The 18796-nt window shown below is 49.9% G+C and overlaps 1 protein-coding gene across 1 annotated transcript in view; it reads left to right on the top strand.

The window, feature by feature from the left end:
• KDM2B (lysine demethylase 2B) overlaps window positions 1-18796 on the top strand; it is a 153210-nt gene that overhangs the window by 109020 nt on the left and 25394 nt on the right.

Below are 18796 nucleotides of genomic sequence, written 5' to 3'. Positions count from 1 at the left end.
TGGGCTTGGAATGGAGAAAACCCGAGTTCAGATCCCACTTCATGCATGTGCTAGTCCTCTGACCCTCGGCAAATTGCCTCACCACTCTCTGCCTCAGTTTTTTCATCGGTAATACGGGGATAATAATAGCACCTCTTTTTCAGGCTTGTGTTAAACAGTGTCAAATAAGATGCTTAGTTTGGATTTAATCTCTTTAGTTTGGTGGGTATAGAGGGAAGTGGAAGAGGACTCTTTACAAACAGCCATTTAAAAAATATTTAATTTTCCCCACACACATTAAAACAATTAAAAAATTTTTTTTAAAGTTTGAGTTAAAAGCAGCCTTTTTTTTTTTTAAAGGTTAAGTTAAACAGAGTTAAGTGACTTTCCCAGGGCCACACATCTGGTAAGTGTCCAAGATGAGATTTGAATTCAGGGCATCCTGACTCCAGGGTCAGTTCTCCATCTATTGCGTCCCTTAGCTGCTCCAACTGGGCCTATTTTATTTTATTTTGGGGGGGTGGGGTAATGAGGGTTAAGTGACTTGCCCAGGGTCACACAGCTAATAAGTGTCAAGTGTCTGAGGCTGAATTTGAACTCAGGTCCCCCCCTGAATCCAGGGCCAGTACTTTATCCACTGTATCACCTACCTGCCCCCTGGGCCTATTTTTAAGAGAATGGAAGCTCCTTGGGCCCCTCTATCTAGAAGGGACCTCAAAATCCAGTTAGTCTGTCCCGGAGAAGTCGTTCACACAGGTAGCATGGGTGGTCAAGATTCAAACCTACTTCCTCTGGTCATGAACTGAGCTATCTTTCTGACATCCCACAACTGTTCTCCTTTTATTATTAATGTAAAGAATTAATTGTTATTTGAGGTTTTTATGGCCCCATCTTTTGGCTAGAATTTAAAAAAAAACCCGTGCTGGGGCTCAGGCTCCTCTGCCTCTGCAAGGCAAGGTGCTCCATCCATTGTTTGTAGCTATCACCATGGGCCTGGCAAAATTATAATGACTGGAAGCCCAGTGAGGGTAGTCATGTGACTTTCAGTCAGGGCTGCCAGCCAATTGGCTTGGGGCTGTGTGTGGTTGGCCTGGGGTCTGCTGGGAAGGAGAAGGGAGGAGTTTTGCCATTCTAGCTTGAACCTGGAAAGTGACAGGATACAACTGTGTGTTCTCAGCTGATCCCTGGGCCCTGGCGTTTTCAGGTTGTATCGTTTCCCTTCCCCCATTTTTTTCCTTTCCCTTAATTCTACTGATCTTGCTTGTGTTTTTAAATTCATTCTTGTTAATAAACCCTGTTCTTTTTTTTTTTTTGGTGAGGCAATTGGGGTTGTGACTTGCCCAGGGTCACACAGATAGTAAGTGTTAAGTGTCTGAGGCCGGATTTGAACTCAGGTCTTCCTGAATCCAGGGCCGGTGCTTTATCCACTGTGCCACCTAGCTGCCCCCTATCCTGTTCTATTTTTGAGGGAGGCTGTTGGTCTCCTTCCTTGCCCCAATATTGCCGTGAGTCACCTAGCTAACACTCCCCAATTAAAATTTGGCCCCTACAGTTTTGGTGAGCCAGCTAGGAGTTACTCCCAAGAAAGAATAAATCTGGGAGAGAATTGAATCTGTAAAATGTGTACCTCTATCAGAGTCAATGCATGCTGGTGGCCCAAAACAGGACAATATCAATTTTGCCTATTATTCAAGGGACCACGCTACTCAGTTATGTAAAGAGCACACAGGGTATTTTGATCCTGGGCACATAGATTTAGGACTGGAAGGGACACAGATTGCGGAACTTTCAAGGTGGAAGCATCTCACAGGAGATAGATATTTAATTTAATTTAGTCCAACCCCTTCATTTTACCCATGAAGAAACCAAGTCCCTGAGAAATGGTGACTTGTCCAAGGTCACTTAGGTAGTATGTCCAAGGTAGGATTTGAACCTGTGCCTTCTGACACCTCCCCTTCCTGTATGTCTCCATCTTTGCCTCCTGCTTTTAAAACTCAGGAGGCCCCTGCACATTGTGGCCCATTCCTCAACCACTGTTTTTCTTTGGAGGGTATTAGGGTGGGCAGTCTGGTCTGGGGAAGAAGCCGTGGCTTAGTCTTTCCCTTTAATTCAAAATATTCCTCGAATTTGAAATAATGAACGTTCTGATTGTGGGGCTAGCTAGACTAAGTCTAATAGGATCATCAGATTAGAGGAGAAGGGACCTTGGGAGCCATCTGGCCCAACTCCCTGGTTTTTGTTATTGTCCGGTCGTGCCCCACTCTCCATGACCCCGTTTGGGGTTTTCTTGGCAAAGATACTGGAGGGGTCTGCCATTTCCTTCTCCAGCTCATTTGACAGATGGGGAAACTGAGGCAGACAGAGTTAGATGACTTGCCCAGGGTCACACAGCTAGGATGTGATACATTTGAACTCGGGTCTTCCTGACTCCAGGTCTGCTGCCTGCTTGGTCCATAGTGAGTGCTTAATAATATGTGTACTCATTGATAGTGATGGGGGGGGGGGGTGAGGTGTTGTCACAGAATCAATCAACAAGCACTTATTAAATGCCTATCAGGTTCTAGACCCCAAGGAAACAAAGACAGAAATGAAATAGGCCCTGCCCTAGAGAAGCTTCTATTTTTTTTTCCCCCTTTGCAGGGCAGTGAGGGTTAAGTGACTTACCCAGGGTCACACAGCTAGTAACTGTCAAGTGTCTGAGGTCAAATTTGAACTCAGGGCCTCCTGAACCCAGGGCCTGTGCTTTATCCACTGTGCTACCTAGCTGCCCCCAAGAGAAGCTTCTGTTCTAATGGGGGAGGTAACCCATGACAGTCATTGGAGGTGGAGGTGCCAGCAGCCTGGGAGGTGGCTGTAAGAGCAGCTGGATGAGATGAGCTTTGGAGGAATCAGGATTTTAAGGGTGGGGGTGGGGGTGTGGTGTTCCAGGCAAGTTCAGGAGGCTCAGAGACTGGGGGTGCAGGGTCTGCTTTGGCCATGCTGCAGACTCGATGAAAAGCAGCCGTGCCCAGCCAGGCTGGGAAGGAAGGCTGCAGTCAGCTGCTGCAGGGCTTTCCGCGCCAATCTAGGTCAGGGCTCTGCTACTTTATACTACCTGGTGAAAGACTACGTTGAGGTCTCCATGTGCATTGGCGGGTCGCTTCGCTTTAAATAAATGCAGAGTGGAAAAATGGGAAGAACGCTGGCTTTGCTCTCTAGAGGCTTGGGTTCACAGTCAGGCTCTGGCGAAGGCGTTGGTCCCCTGGTGATCTCTCAGGTCCCCTCGCCCTCAGCTCTTCCTCTCCATGAAATAAGCCTCTTGGGATAGCTGTCTGTTTAAGAGCAATTGGATCCCTTTTAGAAGCTTCCAAGAGATAAATGCTCTCTTTGAGCTCTACAGATAGGGCCTCCCCAGGAGGAAGAGACATCTGTGGAAGCAACATTAATAATTTCCTTAAGAAAAATCTGTAGCCTTTTCCTCTGTCAGGCCCATCCTTCCCCACTCTATAGTTTTTCTACTGAACCCTAGGGCCTTGGCTTGCTACCAACTCAGATGTGAGCATCCTGCTTTGGTGACATTCTCTACAAATTTTCGAATAAATATCTCTTTTCCCTGAGCCCTTCATTTTTTTCAAGTTAGTTAGAACACACAGACAAGTAGGAAAATGAATAAAATCAGCATTCTTTTATTGCTTACTAAGCAGAAATCACCATCAGGCAAGTGGCCGTTTGTAAGTGTCCCGGCTTGCACAGGTGTGGGAGATTTTGACCACCTACACAAAGAGGCCCTTCCATGGGACTTAGAGGATACTCAGATATCGAGTGGCCTCATTTGGAGCCTCGAAGTGTCCTCACTAGGTTCTGAACCCAGATCTTATTGATTCCCAGGTCCCCAGTGCTGTCCACAGCATGCAGCCAACAGAATCAGCCAGGACAAGGGCTGTTATTCTGCCATAGACGTTTTAGCTTAGTGGGTAGAAGTCAGAATGCTCTCATCTCTGACATGTACTGACTGTGTGACTGTGGACAAGTCCCTTAACTTGTCATTGTCCCGGGGAGCCCTAGGGCATCTTTCTTTTTCTTTATGCCAGTAGGTTCACAGGTCTACACCCTGGCATGGAGACAGGAAGTGTCCTGTGTGAGGAATAGTGATGCGGGGGTCCCAGGCCTAGTGTTGAGAGGGTCTCAGCTTGGTGCATAAGTACCTCGGACACTTTGTACCTGTGTGACCTCAGTTGGCTTCACCTGGGTGGGCCTCAGTTTCCTGATCTGTAAAATAAGGCGTTTGGATTCAATGACCCAGATCTGAGGTTGTTTTAGCCTCCAAATCTTCCCCTGTGAATGTCTTAGGACTTGCAGAAAACACTATGTTAGAGTGCCACCTGGCTCTCTGTGCAGATGCCCAATGGCCCAGTGATTTGGACACAGGGGAGGGCTGGGAATGGTGCCACGAGAAGTTTGGAGGCAGTCGTGGGGTCGTTTTCACATGGGGATGGGAGTGAGGGACTCATGGAGGAGGTGGCCTCAGCCGGGCACCTGAGCTAATTGAGAGAGTGTTGTAGGGGCAGCTAGGTGGCACAGTGGGTAGAGCACCGGCCCTGGAGTCAGGAGGACCTGAGTTCAAATCGGGCCTCAAACACTTAACACTTACTAGTTGTGTGACCCTGGGCAAGTCACTTAACCCCCATTGCCCTGCAAAAAAACAAAAGAAAAGAAAAGAAAAGAGAGAGAGTGTTGTATAGGCATCTGCTGGTGGGGAGGGCCTCACTTCAAGCCTAGGGGACCTGTGAGCCAAGGACCATGGTTAGAGAATCAGAACTATTGCCACTCAGAGTGGGCTGCTCCTCACCGGAGGTCTTTGGGCAAAGCCACTCATAATGGGGGTGATATGGAGGGAGGTGATGAGGTGGCCTCTGGGGTTCCTTGATTTCAAGGATTAAGGGACTTGCCCAGGGTCACACAGCTAATATATGTGTGAGATCAGATCTAAACTCAGGCCTTCCCAATTCCAGGCCCAGTGATGTATTTTATGCTCGTGTGTACATACAGGCACACACGGAGAGGAAGAGAACTAGGTTATGGGGGGCCTTGATGCCAGAATCAGGTATTTAGTCATCACTGGGTAGACAGTAGACACATGAGTATGCATAATTATTATTTTAAAATAGAACACTTCCTAATCATGTCTTAGGGAGCCCTAGTAGGTTCCTCATAGAACAGGCCCTTCCACTCCACTTCCTAATCTCCTATTTGGTTTTTGCTTGGCCCAAATTTACAGTTCTTTTTTTTTTTTAGTGAGGCAATTGGGGTTAAGTGACTTGCCCAGGGTCACACAGCTAGTAAGTGTTAAGTGTCTGAGGTCGGATTTGAACTCAGGTACTCCTGACTCCAGGGCCGGTGCTCTATCCACTGCACCACCTAGCTGCCCCCCAAATTTACAATTCTTAAAATCATAAACTGTGGTACTGATGGGGTTTAATGGGTCAGAGCACTGAGCTTGGGCTAAGGAAGCCGAAAGTTCAAATCCTCTCTCAGACATTTCCCCGTCTCTTCATTCAGAGGGAATTCACTTATCTCTTAGCCTCAGTTTCTTCACCTGTACATTGGGGAATATTTCCTGCCTTTTAAGGTTGTTGAGAGACTCCAGTGAGATGATGTCTCTAATGCCTTTTGGAAACTTTTTTTTCAATGCGCTTAAAAACATTTTTTCAGCTCCCTCCCTCCCTCCCTCCCTCCCTCCCTTCCTTCCTTCCTTCCTTCCTTCCTTCCTTCCTTCCTTCCTTCCTTCCTTCCTTCCTCCCTCCCTCCCTTCCTTCCTTCCTATAACTCTCCATTTTCCATTGGTGGAGTATGAAGTATATTGATGAGAGAGGGCCCTTGGTCATTTTTCTCCTTTTCACACCCATGTGGACTTTGTCATGCTAGTTATGGATAGGGAGGAGCAGGAGGGGGGGGCAGTTCGGTAGAGAGGTGGAAAGAGCAGCCAGGGGAGACTTGGGTTGGAATCCTGCCTCAGACACTCACTAGCTATGTGAGAATGGATGGGCCGGTCACTAGTACTCTCTGGGTCTCAGTCTCATCATCTGTAAAATAGAGATCATATTCCTAGAAGTGCTTTCTTCTCCCCCCCCCTTTTTGTGGGGTAATGAGGGTTAAGTGACTTGCCCAGGGTCACACAGCTAGTAAGTGTCAAGTGTGTGAGGTCAGATTTGAACTCGGGTCCTCCTGACTCCAGGGCTGGTGCTTTATCCAGGGCTGGTGCTTTCTTCACTGGGCTGTTGGGAAAATCACATGAGAGGATGTATGTAAATTACATTTTGCATACCTTCCAGCATCCTATAAATTTAGCCTTTGGGGTTATTGGGATTGTTTTGAGAGAGAGAGAGGGGAGGGGGAAGAGAGTTGTGGGAAGAGGGCCAGACTTCAGTTTTTTCATCTGTAAAATGGATTCACGTTCTCTTTATATACAAACTGGCATGTCACCCTGGACAAGTGAGTCACTCTTAATAACCTCTCGGTTCCCCTAAACAGGTCTAGAACACTCTAAATTGCTGAAGACAAGTTGATCTGCATTGGTAAAGGGAGCTTCCTTACTAGGAGTTCCCTGAGTCAAGGAAATCACAAGTCCAGGCCAAAAACCCTCTGTATTAGTAGTTCATATCCTGGTATATCAGAGACTCAGCAGGGAGAGAAGTTGAATTTATTGGTGACAAGAGGATGGTTCTTGGGTTGCCTATGATCCTGTTGTTATGCCTTTCCTCTATCTTCTTCTTAATCTGGGGTCAAAATCATAGCAGGATCTGGGAGGGACCTTAGAGATGGCCCCAACACCCCTCTTTTTATGAATGACCCAGAGAGGAGAATAGACCTCCCCAGTGCCTGGAATTCAGGTCTTTTATTTTGCCAATCAATTGCTCCTTGGACTGTGTCTCACTTGGCCCAGAACTTTTGAGATTCAGTTAAATCCATTCATAAATATTTGTTGAATGACTAAATGAATGAGAGTAATAACAATACACTGACTTCAAAAGCAAGTCCAAACACACTTCTGTGACCTTAGGGTAAGTCACTTTCCCTCCCTCTTTCTCAGTTTCCTCATGTGTACAATGGAGGTGATAACCTATTTACCGTCTACCTCATGAGCTTGTTGTAGAGGAAAGCTGTTTTTTGGGGAGTTTTTGCGGGGCAATGAGGGTTAAGTGAGTTACCCAGGGTCACACAGCTAGTAAGTGTCAAGTTGTCTGAGGGCAGATTTGAACTTGGGTCCTCTTGAATCCAGGGCCAGTGCTTTATCCACTGCACCACCTAGCTGCCCCAGAAAGCTGTTTTGTAAGCTTTACATTGCTATGGAAATGAGTTATTATTAATGGACAACCCTTTTGCCTGTTGTTTTCTTTATTGATGGCAATAGTTTCCCTGCCCTCCCCCTGACTCTGTTGGTTTTGACTAATTCTTATGAACTTGCTGATTTGAAAATAAGATGGGGATTTCATGGCTGCCTCTTTCTCTTTGTACTGAGCCAGTGGCACCATGGAACTGAGGAGCGAAGAGGGAAAATGTTGGGGAACCCCTACTTGATGCTGGGAAGAGTTTTAGGAGCCTTAAATTAAACTGTTTTGAGGTTTGACTTTGGGTTGTTGTTAGTGGGATTCTTAGATTGAAAACCGGATAGGACCTGAGAATATGGAATGTTAGGACTTAGAACATGGACCTTATGGGCTAGCTTAACTTGTATGACCCCTTCTTTTTCTCAGTGAGGAAAAGAAGAGCCATTGAAGCTAAGTGGATTGTGATATTAGTGGATTAGGGAAAAAATAGTTTCTTTTGATAGTTCCTTTTTTTCTTCATAGTCATTTTCAAAAACACTCTTTCTCCTTCTAGCCCAGTGAACCTGTTTTTATAATAAAGGAAGAAACAAAACAATTAAGTAGAATTGACAGTTTGAGCCAGGCCGACAGGGCATACAGCATTCTGTACCCTTTGCCCCCCACCTTCCCAGTGAAAGGAAGGAAATATGTTTCCTCATTTAATCCCCCTATTTAGGTTTGAGTATTGGAATTTACACAGAATTCGTTTGTGTGTTGTCTCCTGTATGTCTTCTCTGAGCTTAACAGTTTCTTCTCACTCTGCAACAATATTCCATCATGTTCTTTTAACCCTGTTACCCCAGCTCTTGCTCAGCCATGGGGCATCCACTTTGTCTCTAGTGTTTAGTTTGGTAGTGGCTGAACAAGTCTTCAGGTTGGTGATTGAGATTGTCTACAGAGTTCTCTAAGATCCAGCTGTCGGTTGAATGGATTGGGGCTCGGGGTCTCTCCTGAGCTTTCTTCAGGAGGCCTCATGCCTCCAGCTCACTCAAGCTGAAAGCCCAGGCCGTGACCTGCTGGGCCCTGCTGAGCCCTCCTGTGATCTCCCATTGCTGAGATGCTGCCTTTGGAATGGAGATGATGGATAGGCAGGCCAGGTTCTGGGGCCTGCTCTGAGTGGTGTTGGTCATTGGAGTCACTGGCCTTGAAGGTCCGAGGGACTTCCTTGGGTCTGACCCAAGTTTAGCATCTCAGGAGGCTGCTTTTTGTATTGTTTCATTTGAAAATTTCAATCTCAAAAGTTGATTAGGGACCATTGCCCCCTGAAATGGGCTCTGACTAATCTTCTCATTTTAAAGCGGAGAAAAAAGGACACTTGGAAGTGACTTAGCCAAGGGAAACAGTATGATCCTCAGTGTTCCAAGGGTGGAGAGAACTGAACCTCCATGGCATCTCCTGCCCCATATTTCTTTTCTGTCTCCTTTGGTTGGGACCTCTGGGTGGGATGAAGCTCTTTTAGCATGCATAGAAGCCACCTTTGGATAGGGAAAGGCTGCTTTGGTCCGGCACCCCAGGACGTCTCTACCCACACCTCCCTCTGGCCCATCTCCTTCCGCAGCCGGTTGGCAGGCTTTCAGCGTTTGGCCTGGCCACTGGGAGCAGCGGGCATTATGGGTGGGTGGGTCAGGCTATCCCTTTTTCCTAAGGCCTCTCCCCCGAAGGAGAGAGCTGGAGACTTGATTTTGGGTTCCTCGCAAAGCACCATAGACTCGCCGCGGTGGGACCCGGAGCGTGCCACCGTGCCCGAGGCCACGCTGAGTTTCCAAGTCGGGGACAAGTTCTCGGGATCGGGGCGGTCTGGAGCGCGGCAGGACCTGCGGGGCCGTCTGGTCCCACCCCTCGGTCTCACGGAAGGCTGTGGGTATCAGTGCAGGGAGCTTCCGCACTGGGAGCTCCCCCCCTCCCAACCGAAAGCCTAGACGGGCCACTTGGCGGAGGGGCGAGCCTCTCCTTCCTTTGTATTGTCCCCGAGTCGGGGGCCGGGCCGGCTCCTGCCCCTTCGGGCGCTCCCGTTCTCGAGGGTCCGGCCCCAATCCACCCGGAGCGTCGCCGAATGCCGAGCGCAGCCCGCCGGGCGTCTTGGCGGGTGGGGGTGGGGGATGGGCCCTGCCCCCCGCCGCCTCCCCCGTCCGCGATCCGTCGGACCACACAAAAGACCCCACCCCAGCCCCAGAGTGCAATTCCGGGAGCCGCGGCCGCCCCACATGTGCACCCCGGGCCGCGCGCGGGGCACGCCCCCACGCCGCCCCCGTCCCCAGCCTCGCGCTCGCCCGCCGGCCCGCGGGCCGCCGGGGAGGGGCCCCGAGGGGAGGGGGGAGGCTGGAGGCGGGCACCTTCTCCCTCCCCCTCCTCCCCCCCACCCCCGGGCGGCCCCGTGTCACCGCGGGCAGGGCTCCCTTTGTGTGTATCCGAACCCGCTGCGGCCCCGCCATTGGCTGACCGGGGGTGGGGGGTGGGGTGGGGCGGGGGGGGGGCCGGCCCCTTCCTGGCTCGGCTTATGAATATGCATGAGCCCCCCCGCCCGCCCGCCCCCCCTACTCTCCCCCCCTCCGTGCGCGAGTGTGTGCGAGTGTGAGAGAGTGTGTGAGGGAGCGGGAGGGAGGGTGCGCGAGCGGAGCCGGAGCGGCGGCGGCGGCGGAGCCCGAGGAGCCCGAGCCCGGCGGCCGCGGCCCGGGCTCCCTCCCGCGGTGCAGCGGCGGCGGCGGCGGCGGCTCTTCCTCCCGCCATGCCCGGGAGCCCGAGCCTGGGCCCACCATGAGCCATGGCCATGTCCGTGAGCGCCGAGGAGGACGACTATGAGGAGCCGGAGCACGACCAGGTCGGCCCCGGGGCGCGGGAGGCAGGGCCGGCCCAGCCCCGCGGCCCCGCCGCCCAACAAAGTTTGAGCCGCCCGGCCCCGCGCGGCCCGGCCCGGCCCGGGGGCGCCGCGGGGCGCGGGCCCGGACTGGCGAGCTGGGGCCTGGGGGAGGGGACGGGGGCGTGCGGGAGGGTGCGGGTGTGCGCGGGGGGTGTGAGTGCGAGCGTGCGGCGGGGGGAGGAGGGACGGAGACAATGTGAGCCCGGCCCCGGCCCGGCCCCGGGCACCGCTTCGCAAGTTGCCACGGCCCGGGAGCACATGGAGCCGGGGCTGGTGGGCACGGGCGCCGCTCCGGGCCGGGCCGGGCCGGGCCGCCGAGCCCCCGCCGCCTCCCTCCTCCTCGGCCTCCCCTTCCTCCCTGTCAGTCACTCGCTCCGGCTGCCCGCGTATCTGTCAGTCTGCAAAGTTGTGCTGGGACCGGGGCCTCCCGCCGCCCGGGCGGGGCGGGGGCGGGAGGTGAGCGGCTATGGGGCACGCCTCTGGTGGGACCGTCCTGCCTCGTCTTCATACTCTCGCCCGGTCCGGCCTGGGCCATTCTGGGGGGCTTTACTGAAGGGGCTCGGAGATGCTCAGGACGTTGGCATGACTGCTGCAGGAAACTGACTCCAAGACTGCATTAATTGGCCTTAATTTGATCTATAAGGAAAAATCCTCTCTCTGGGGGCAAGGGGGAGGGGAGGGGGGAAGGGGAGAAATGCTTGTAAAACAAAGCCGTGGGTGTATTTACAACTGGAATTTACTTCGAGGGTTTGGGTTGTGCGTGTAAGTGTATTTTCCTCTCCTGAAACAGATTGGGTTTTAAAGGAGGGGAAGAAAGTTCAGGTTTTATGAAGTAATCTGTAAAATAATATCAGAAACATGTGGTACAGATTATGTCTGTGACTCGTGAGGAGGCATTCAAGTCCCGGTCAGGGGAGGCAGGGCATGGAAGTGCCTGGTGATTTTTCCATAATAACCACAGCCTTGGGCTGATGGAGAGAAGATGCTGCCCAGAATAGATGGGTCTCTGATCATAGAAGGCAGGAAAGGAAACCGAATCTGTGTGTGTGTGTGTGGGGGGGGGTATACACGTTATCCGGCAAAGCCGATCTGGTGTGCTAAGGGTGCTTCTTTAGGTGTAATCAGCCAAGTTTCACTGAGTTTGTCTTATTGTACCACAGGGCTTATGCCAGGACTCGGTTACTTACCTTCTGATTTGCAGGGGGGGGGGGAGGAGGCGGTTGTGGCCTTTGGGGCTGGGTTAACCGGAGGAGTGTCCCCTCCCTCTTAGAGCCTGCCAACTTTTGACAACCTGATGAGTGGCACAGAGAGAAGTGTGACTGGCTTATTTAGTCAAGCCTCTTAATTTTGATGAAAAAAAAATCTCCCACCTGTAGCTTTGCCCATGTCAGTTTTCCACAATTTGGCACCAGACTCCTTTGGTACAGAAGGGCAGTGGATTTAAAACTGGAGGACCTGGGTTCAAATTTCTCTTCTGCCACTAACACCAATGGACTTCATTTCCTTTTCTGTAAAGTGAGAGGGTTAGACTCAGTAAATATTTAACAACCAACTCTCTAGAACCTATAAACTTTTAAGTTTAATCTGTGTTATTAACATTTTCTCCATCATTCTCTAAGGTCTCTTGACCAGGGCTGCTTAAGTTTTTTTTTCCACTCGCGACCCCTTTTCACTGGAGGAATTTTTATGTGACCCAGGTACATGGGTATATAAAATATATGTAACCTTTTATTGTAGCCAGATTTTTTGAGCCACACATTTACTCTGACCCCATATGGGGTCATGACCCACAGTTTAAGAAGCTAGATTCTACACAATCAACAGAACAAATCAAACCCCGATTTCTATCATTCGAAGATTTTCTGAAGTGTAAACGCTTACCCTGGCAGTGTAACCCTTGAGAGCCTCTAAGGGCTGGCTCTAGCATATCTCAGGTTGAAGTGAAGTCCCTTCAAACTCTCTGCATTAGTACCCTAATACAAAATTTGATGTCATTCAGTCAGTGAACATTTATTAAATCCTTATGATGTTCCAGGCACTGGGCTGACTGCGCGTATACAAAGAAAGGCAAAAGACAATCCCTGTTTCCAAGGAGCTTACGTTCTGATGGGGATAACGACATGCAAATAGCTCCATCCTTGTGAGGTATATGTGGGATAAATTGTAGGTTAACAGAGGGAAAGTGCCAGAATGAAAGTGGAAGCTTTTCTGTAAAAAGTGGCATTTGTGCTAGGACTTGAAGGAAGCCAAGAGGCTTCGATGAGCCGGGAGGGCCATCCAGGGACAGTCGGGGTGCGTGCTAGGCATGGTGAGCTCTCCTTCTTTAGGGGAAGATGGCCTGAGCTGGAGTAGGCTGCCTCAGGAGGCAGTGGCTGGCTTTTCCCTCACAAAAGCTGGTGAGTGGAACTTGGGGTTAGGAACATCTGGGTTCGAATCCCTACCTTGGATATTTAAAAGCTGTATGACCCCTTTGGCAAGTCATAAGCTCCCTGAGCCTCAGTTTTCTTATCTGTAAAATAGGTGGTTTTTTGGTTTGTTTTTTTGGGCAGGACAATGAGGGTTAAGTGACTTGCCCAGGGTCACACAGCTAGTAATCGTGTCAAGTTGTCTGAGGCTGGATTTGAACTTGGGTCCTCCTGAATCCAGAGCCAGTGCCTTATCCACCTAGCTGTCCTGTTATCTGTAAAATAGGAATGGCACAATAATATCATAGGAGGTCCTTTGGAGGACCAAGTGTGAGACCATGTACTAAAGCGTTTTACGTTATTATAAAGGCATGTGTCTGGAATGCTAGTTTGGGGGTTCAAGGTTGTTGCCTCAGACGTTTGCTCAGCGTGAGACTTTAGGCCTCAGTTTCTCACCTGCTTTACCAGCTTGCTGGGAAGATAAAGGCATACATAGATGTACAGTAAGAAGGGACCCCTGAAACCCTTTGTTTTGCAGATGAGGGAACTGAGCCCCAGAAAGGTTGGGGGACTCGACCAATGCCACACAGGAGTGGGCTTCAAGTCTGGGTCTTCTGCACTAAAGCCAAGTGCTGTGTAACCCTTGGAGGGCTGGGTCATCCTAAGCTTCCCATTGCTGGGGCCGTTTCTCCAGTTGTGAGGCTGTGATCTCTGTGTGGGAGCTCTCCCAGGGGTTCTTCTAGCAGAGTCTGGGGCTGGCTCACACTGGATTCTTGGGCATTCCTTGGGCTAGATGGTCACTCAGGTCCCCTCCGTGGAGCTGGAAGGGACTTCAGAAGCCATCAAGTCTAAGCCCTCATTTTACAGATAAGGAAACTGAGACTCATAGAAGCTCATTGACTTGCTTGTGGTCACCAGGTGCTAAGTGGCAGGTTCATGCTTCATTACCCTGAACCAGCTGCTCCACATGTAGCCTTCTGCCTTGTACTTTCAGTCAGTGGTTATTTAAATAGCAGTTAAGAAGCAACCTGGGGTCTCTTAAACCCCCTGTGTCACTTTAGACAAGTCAGTGGGCCTTACCCAAAGGTGCTGCTGTTCTCATTTCTGGAATGTCTTGGGATTTACAAAGCAATCTACCTTCATGTCTCTTTGGAACAGTGACCTGGGGAAGAAGGTCAATTTATCACCCCCATTTTACAGATGAGGAAATTGAGGCATGGCTTGGTTATGTGACTTCTCTCATGTCACACTGCTAGTAGGTGTCTGAGGAAGGATTTGAACCCACCTCTTCCCTAGAAACCTTCATGGCTCCACTAGGAACAGGCCATGCCAGACGAGCCTCATTTTCTCTCTCTTTTTTTTTTTTTTCCTGGCAGGGCAATGAGGATTAAGTGACTTGCCCAGGGTCACACAGCTAGTAAGTGTCAAGTGTCTGAGGTCAGATTTGAACTTGGGTCCTCCTGAATCCAAAGCTGGTACTTTATCCACTGTGCTACCTAGCTGCCCCCTCATTTTCCTTTTTGATCAGGTAATTAACCCAGCTGGCAAAGCAGGGCAGTGTCAGAGACAGCAGGATTTTTGGACGAGCCATGGAAATATGTACTGCTGCTGTTATCCCCATTTGACAGGTGAAAAAAAGAGGCCTGGAGGTCCAGTGACTTGCCCAGTGTTACACAGTGTCACATGGCAGCCCAGGGGACTAACGGCCAGATGGTAAGATTTGGGACTAGATGAATGACCAGACCCTAAGAGTCCTCATTCGAGCATCAGAGGTCAGTTTGGGGAGGTCTCCAGGGGAGTGCCCCAGGTAGTGCTCCTTTTTTGGATTCTGTGCTCCCTTGACCCCAGGCTGTTAATGGCAGGCTTTATCAGATGTGCCGAGGATAGAGCTGGAAGAAGTGGCCGCTGGGATTCAGGGGGATCGCCACAGTCTAGAGCCTTGGGCCAAATGGTGCAGGCCGAGTGTTTGGGAGTGCTGGGTCCCACAGATTCACTTCCCGATTCCAGGATGGAGAGGTGTGCCGACGAGCTGGGAGTTTGATTGGACGCTGGTCTCTTGAGTCAGGGATGGGGACAGCTGAGGAGGCTTGTGTGGTCTTGGGCCCCACGAAGATGGGAGGGCTGCAGGCAGGGGTAGCAAGTCTTTCCTCCCTGGGCCTTGGTTTTCCTCATCTATACACTGAGGTGCTTGGACGTGATGACCTTTGAGGACCCTGCCTTTCCGATCTAGATCTAGGATCCTGTGAGCAAATGAACAGCTTACTAATTGCCAGAGATACAAAATGCCCACCTCAGTCAGTCCCTGTCCCCAAGGAACTTACTTTCTGTTTTTGTTTTGTTTTGGGGGGGCAGGGCAATGAGGGTTAAGTGACTTGCCCAGGGTCACACAGCTAGTAAGTGTCAAGTGTTTCTGGCAGGATTTGAACTCAGGTCTTCCTGAATTCAGGGCTGGTGCTTTATCCACTGCACCACCTAGCTCCCCCAGGAGCTTACTTTCTAATCAGGCAATGTGACTTGGATACGGGGGGGTGGGGTGGGGGGTGGGGGGTGATGACTCCTGTGCCTGTTGAAGATGCTGTTTAGCTTGGACGAGAGAAGCCTTGGAGATAGCATTATAGCTCAACGGCAGTGCAGACTGATCCCTGCCCTTGGTATCTGGAAGACCTGGGTTCAGATCCTGCCTCTGACACTGTGATGGTGGGCAAATTACCTAACTTCTTTTGTACAGTGGAGGTAATGATACCTAGAGGTTATCTCAAAGGGTACACGTGAATGCACACACACTTTTACAAGCTTGAAAGTTCTATATAAATGACATGTTAATAATGCAGGGTTGTTGAGGTCCTTGTTCTGCTTGGTCCCAGGGGCAGCTGGGTGCGCAGTGGATAGAGCTCCAGTTCAGTCTGGCCTCAGACACTCACTAGCTGTGTGACCCTGTACAAGTCACTTAACCTGGTTTGCCTCAGTTTCCTCATCTGTCAAATGATCTGGAAAAGGAAATGGCAAAACCACTCCAATAAAGAAAACTCCTGAACAGCAAAGAGGGCAGAACCAGAAGTAATGTGGGAGCTGTCCCAAGGTGGGCTTGGGGGGGGGGGTGCAGGGAGGAGAACCTCTTCCCTGACGCCCTTGCAGGTAGGGGCAGGCATTGAGAGTTAGGAATCCCACAGTCAGCCGTGTTCAAATTCTTATTATGTAAAGTGTGGTTGTTGGGTTCAGCCCCATGGAAATGTGCTGTGTGAATTCAGATAATGCAGCCACTTGGGCAAATTCATTTGCACTAATCTGATCCCAGCTGGCGTGAAAAGGTCATGTGGAACAGATGGAATATTTGACCTGGAGTCCAGAAGATCTGGGTTCAGATCCTGCCTTTGATCCTTACTAGTCATGGGGAAGTCATGTAACCTCTCAAAGCCTTAGTTTCCTCCCAGGGTGGTTGTGAGATTCACGTGAGACAACCTGCGAGAAGCTCATGGCAGACTTAAAGTGACTGTATATTCATTATTATTAATAATTATTGTTATTAATGAAGAGATGGAGTTTGGGGACTCTGTAGAACCTCTTAAAGGCATGGTCTTTCCTCTAGAAATTTTCTCAATTCCATCTGGATTTGGGGAACCTTTGAAGCATTGTGGTCCTGGACTCTTCCCCATAACTGAGGTAATAGATTTAGAACAGGAAGGGAAGGGGGCAGCTAGTTGGCGCAGTGGATAGAGCACCGGCCCTGGAGTCAGGAGTACCTGAGTTCAAATCCGGCCTCAGACACTTAACGCTTACTAGCTGTGTGACCTTAGGCAAGTCACTTGACCCCAATTGCCTCACTAAAAAAAAAAAAAGAAAAAAGAACAGGAAGGGAAGGGACCTTGGCCTGACCCTTTCCTTATTCTAGATGCCTAAACTAGGGCCTGGAGTAAACTGCCCTCAATCTAGAAACATTTATGAAGCCCCTACCCTGCCAGACCTGTGCTGAACAGAGGCCAAAGGGTGGTCCCTGCCCTCAAGGAGCTCTGGCATTGGCTTACTCTGCTACCTTGGACCAGTCACCACCCCTTGCTGGGCTTCTGTTTCCTTCGCTGTAAATCAGTCAGTCAACATATATTAAGCCCCTGCTGTATTCCAGGCATGCTACTGTAATGATTGGAATGACACCACCCGCTAGAGAGTTACTGCTTCTGAGGGCAAGCCATGCACTTCCTTGGTATCAGGAAGTGATGTTTGCTTGTGGGTACTGTTAATCAAGGCTACCAGCCAGTTAGCTTGGAGATACGCGTGCGAGAGTGGATGGGATGTTTCCAGTTTCACAGGAGGCTTGTGGGATCAAGGAGGTGTGGCTCACTCTGGGAGTGAGGACTCAAGTGGAGAGTAGAGCAGGAGATGCTAGCTCCTCGAGATAGACAGCTGAATCTAGGCCTTTCTCTCTCCACCAAATTCTTAATCTTCTTAATAAATGCTTAAAAGTCTAAACTCTTCCTAAGTTTATAATTTATTGGCGACCACTCATTAGCTATCTTAGACAGATTCACTAGAATTTTAGCCCCTTACACTGCTAATCCTTCTTGGGAACACAAAAAGAGGCTGATGACAATCAGTCCTGTCCTTAAGGAGTTTACCATCTTTGGGGGAAATCACGAGCAAACAAATATAGGCAAAGTTAGCTACCTGCAGGATAAACAGGAAATAACTGAGGAGGGAATTAAGGGGGGGGGGCGGGGAAGGACTTCCTGTAGGAGATGGGACCTTAGCTGGCACTTAAAGGAAGATAATGAAGAGCTTTTCAGGCATGGGGACAGCCAGAGAAACTGCCTGGAGCTGAGAGATGAAGGACATTGTTTGTGCAGCAGTCAGGAGGCAGAGCTGGGATTCCATTTTCCACTGTCTTGAGTTTACTAACATCATTTCTTATTGATGCCCAGCCAGTTTTCTCCTTTGGGACCTGTCCCCCAGCACCCTGTCTTCCTCCTTTGTTCCCTAGAATTTGCTGTGCCCTTGGCTTCTGAGTGTCAGCCCACCCCTGTGTGGGGATGTTGTTTTAGAAGGGAGAGCTTAGCCTAGGAGAGTGGCTCGGTTAAGCTGATGGCTGGTGGGAAAGGGGCAGACTTTTGGCCACTTCTGTCTCAGGCCTAGGCTACCACCTTTGGTGGTACCGTTAGGTAAGACATAGTCTTCCATAGGCCCAGGCCCTTGGCCCTGATCTTTGGACATGCTCGACTTCTACCCATTGATTGCCTTTGTCTGTGGCAGCTTTGCCTGGGAGGCTGGGGAGGTATGGGGAGAACCTGAGCATCCCTTTTGTCAGCATCCCCATCACATCCTGTAAAGTGTTGTCAGCAGTACTGAGGTGTTGGGGTAAGGAGAGTGGGAGGGGAGAGAAGCAGCACCTGCCCAGCCACCTCTTCCCTGCACACCTGTGGCTCGTGGCGGCTCCCTCTGAGGCAACTCCCTGATAGTCAGAATTGTTTCCTTAACTCTGCACTCTGCGGAACCTTGATAGCTGCTTGGGCCACTCCCCTTCCCCACCTGGAATCACTTGGCCTTCGTTTTGTACATGTGATGTATTAACTGATCTGGGTAAACTCCTGGAAGGCAGAGGCATCTTGATTTTATAGAATTGGGTCTGCAGAGAACCCAAAGTGTACAACAAGGATCCTTATGATCTCATTCTTTGGTCTTTGCATCCCTACTACCTGATATAGTTACCTAGCATATAGTAAGTGCTTATTCAATGATTGCTGATTGATTGATTCTCTTGTGTCTTCCACGGTGCCTACCGTGGGGCTGATGGTACTCCTCTTCCTGCTCGTCTTCCTCCAGAAAAGCAATAACAAGCTGACATTAACATCACATGTGAAAAAAAATTTTTTAATTATTCATTAAATAAATGCAAATTAAAACAATTCTGAGGCCTACCATCTCACACCTATTAGATTGGCTAAAATTATAGAAAGATCGGGACACTAATACACTGTTGGTGAACTGGGAGAGCAATCTGGAATTATGCCAATGTGTTATAAAACTCTGTATACCCTTTGACCCAGCAATACAAAGGATCTGTTTCCCAAGGTGATCAGGGAAAAGAATCTATGTGTTCTAAACTATTTATAGCATCTCTCTGTGGTGGGAAAGAACTGGAAACTGAGGGGAGGCCCATCCACTGGGGAATGGCTGAACAAGTTGTGCTATAAGAAATGATGAGCAGGTTGGTTTTAGAA

The sequence above is a fragment of the Dromiciops gliroides genome, chromosome 1 (assembly GCF_019393635.1).
Source record: "Dromiciops gliroides isolate mDroGli1 chromosome 1, mDroGli1.pri, whole genome shotgun sequence".
Lineage (NCBI taxonomy): Eukaryota > Metazoa > Chordata > Mammalia > Microbiotheria > Microbiotheriidae > Dromiciops > Dromiciops gliroides.
The sequence above is the reverse complement of the archived record's forward strand: the minus strand, read 5'-3'. Positions and strand labels throughout refer to the sequence as shown.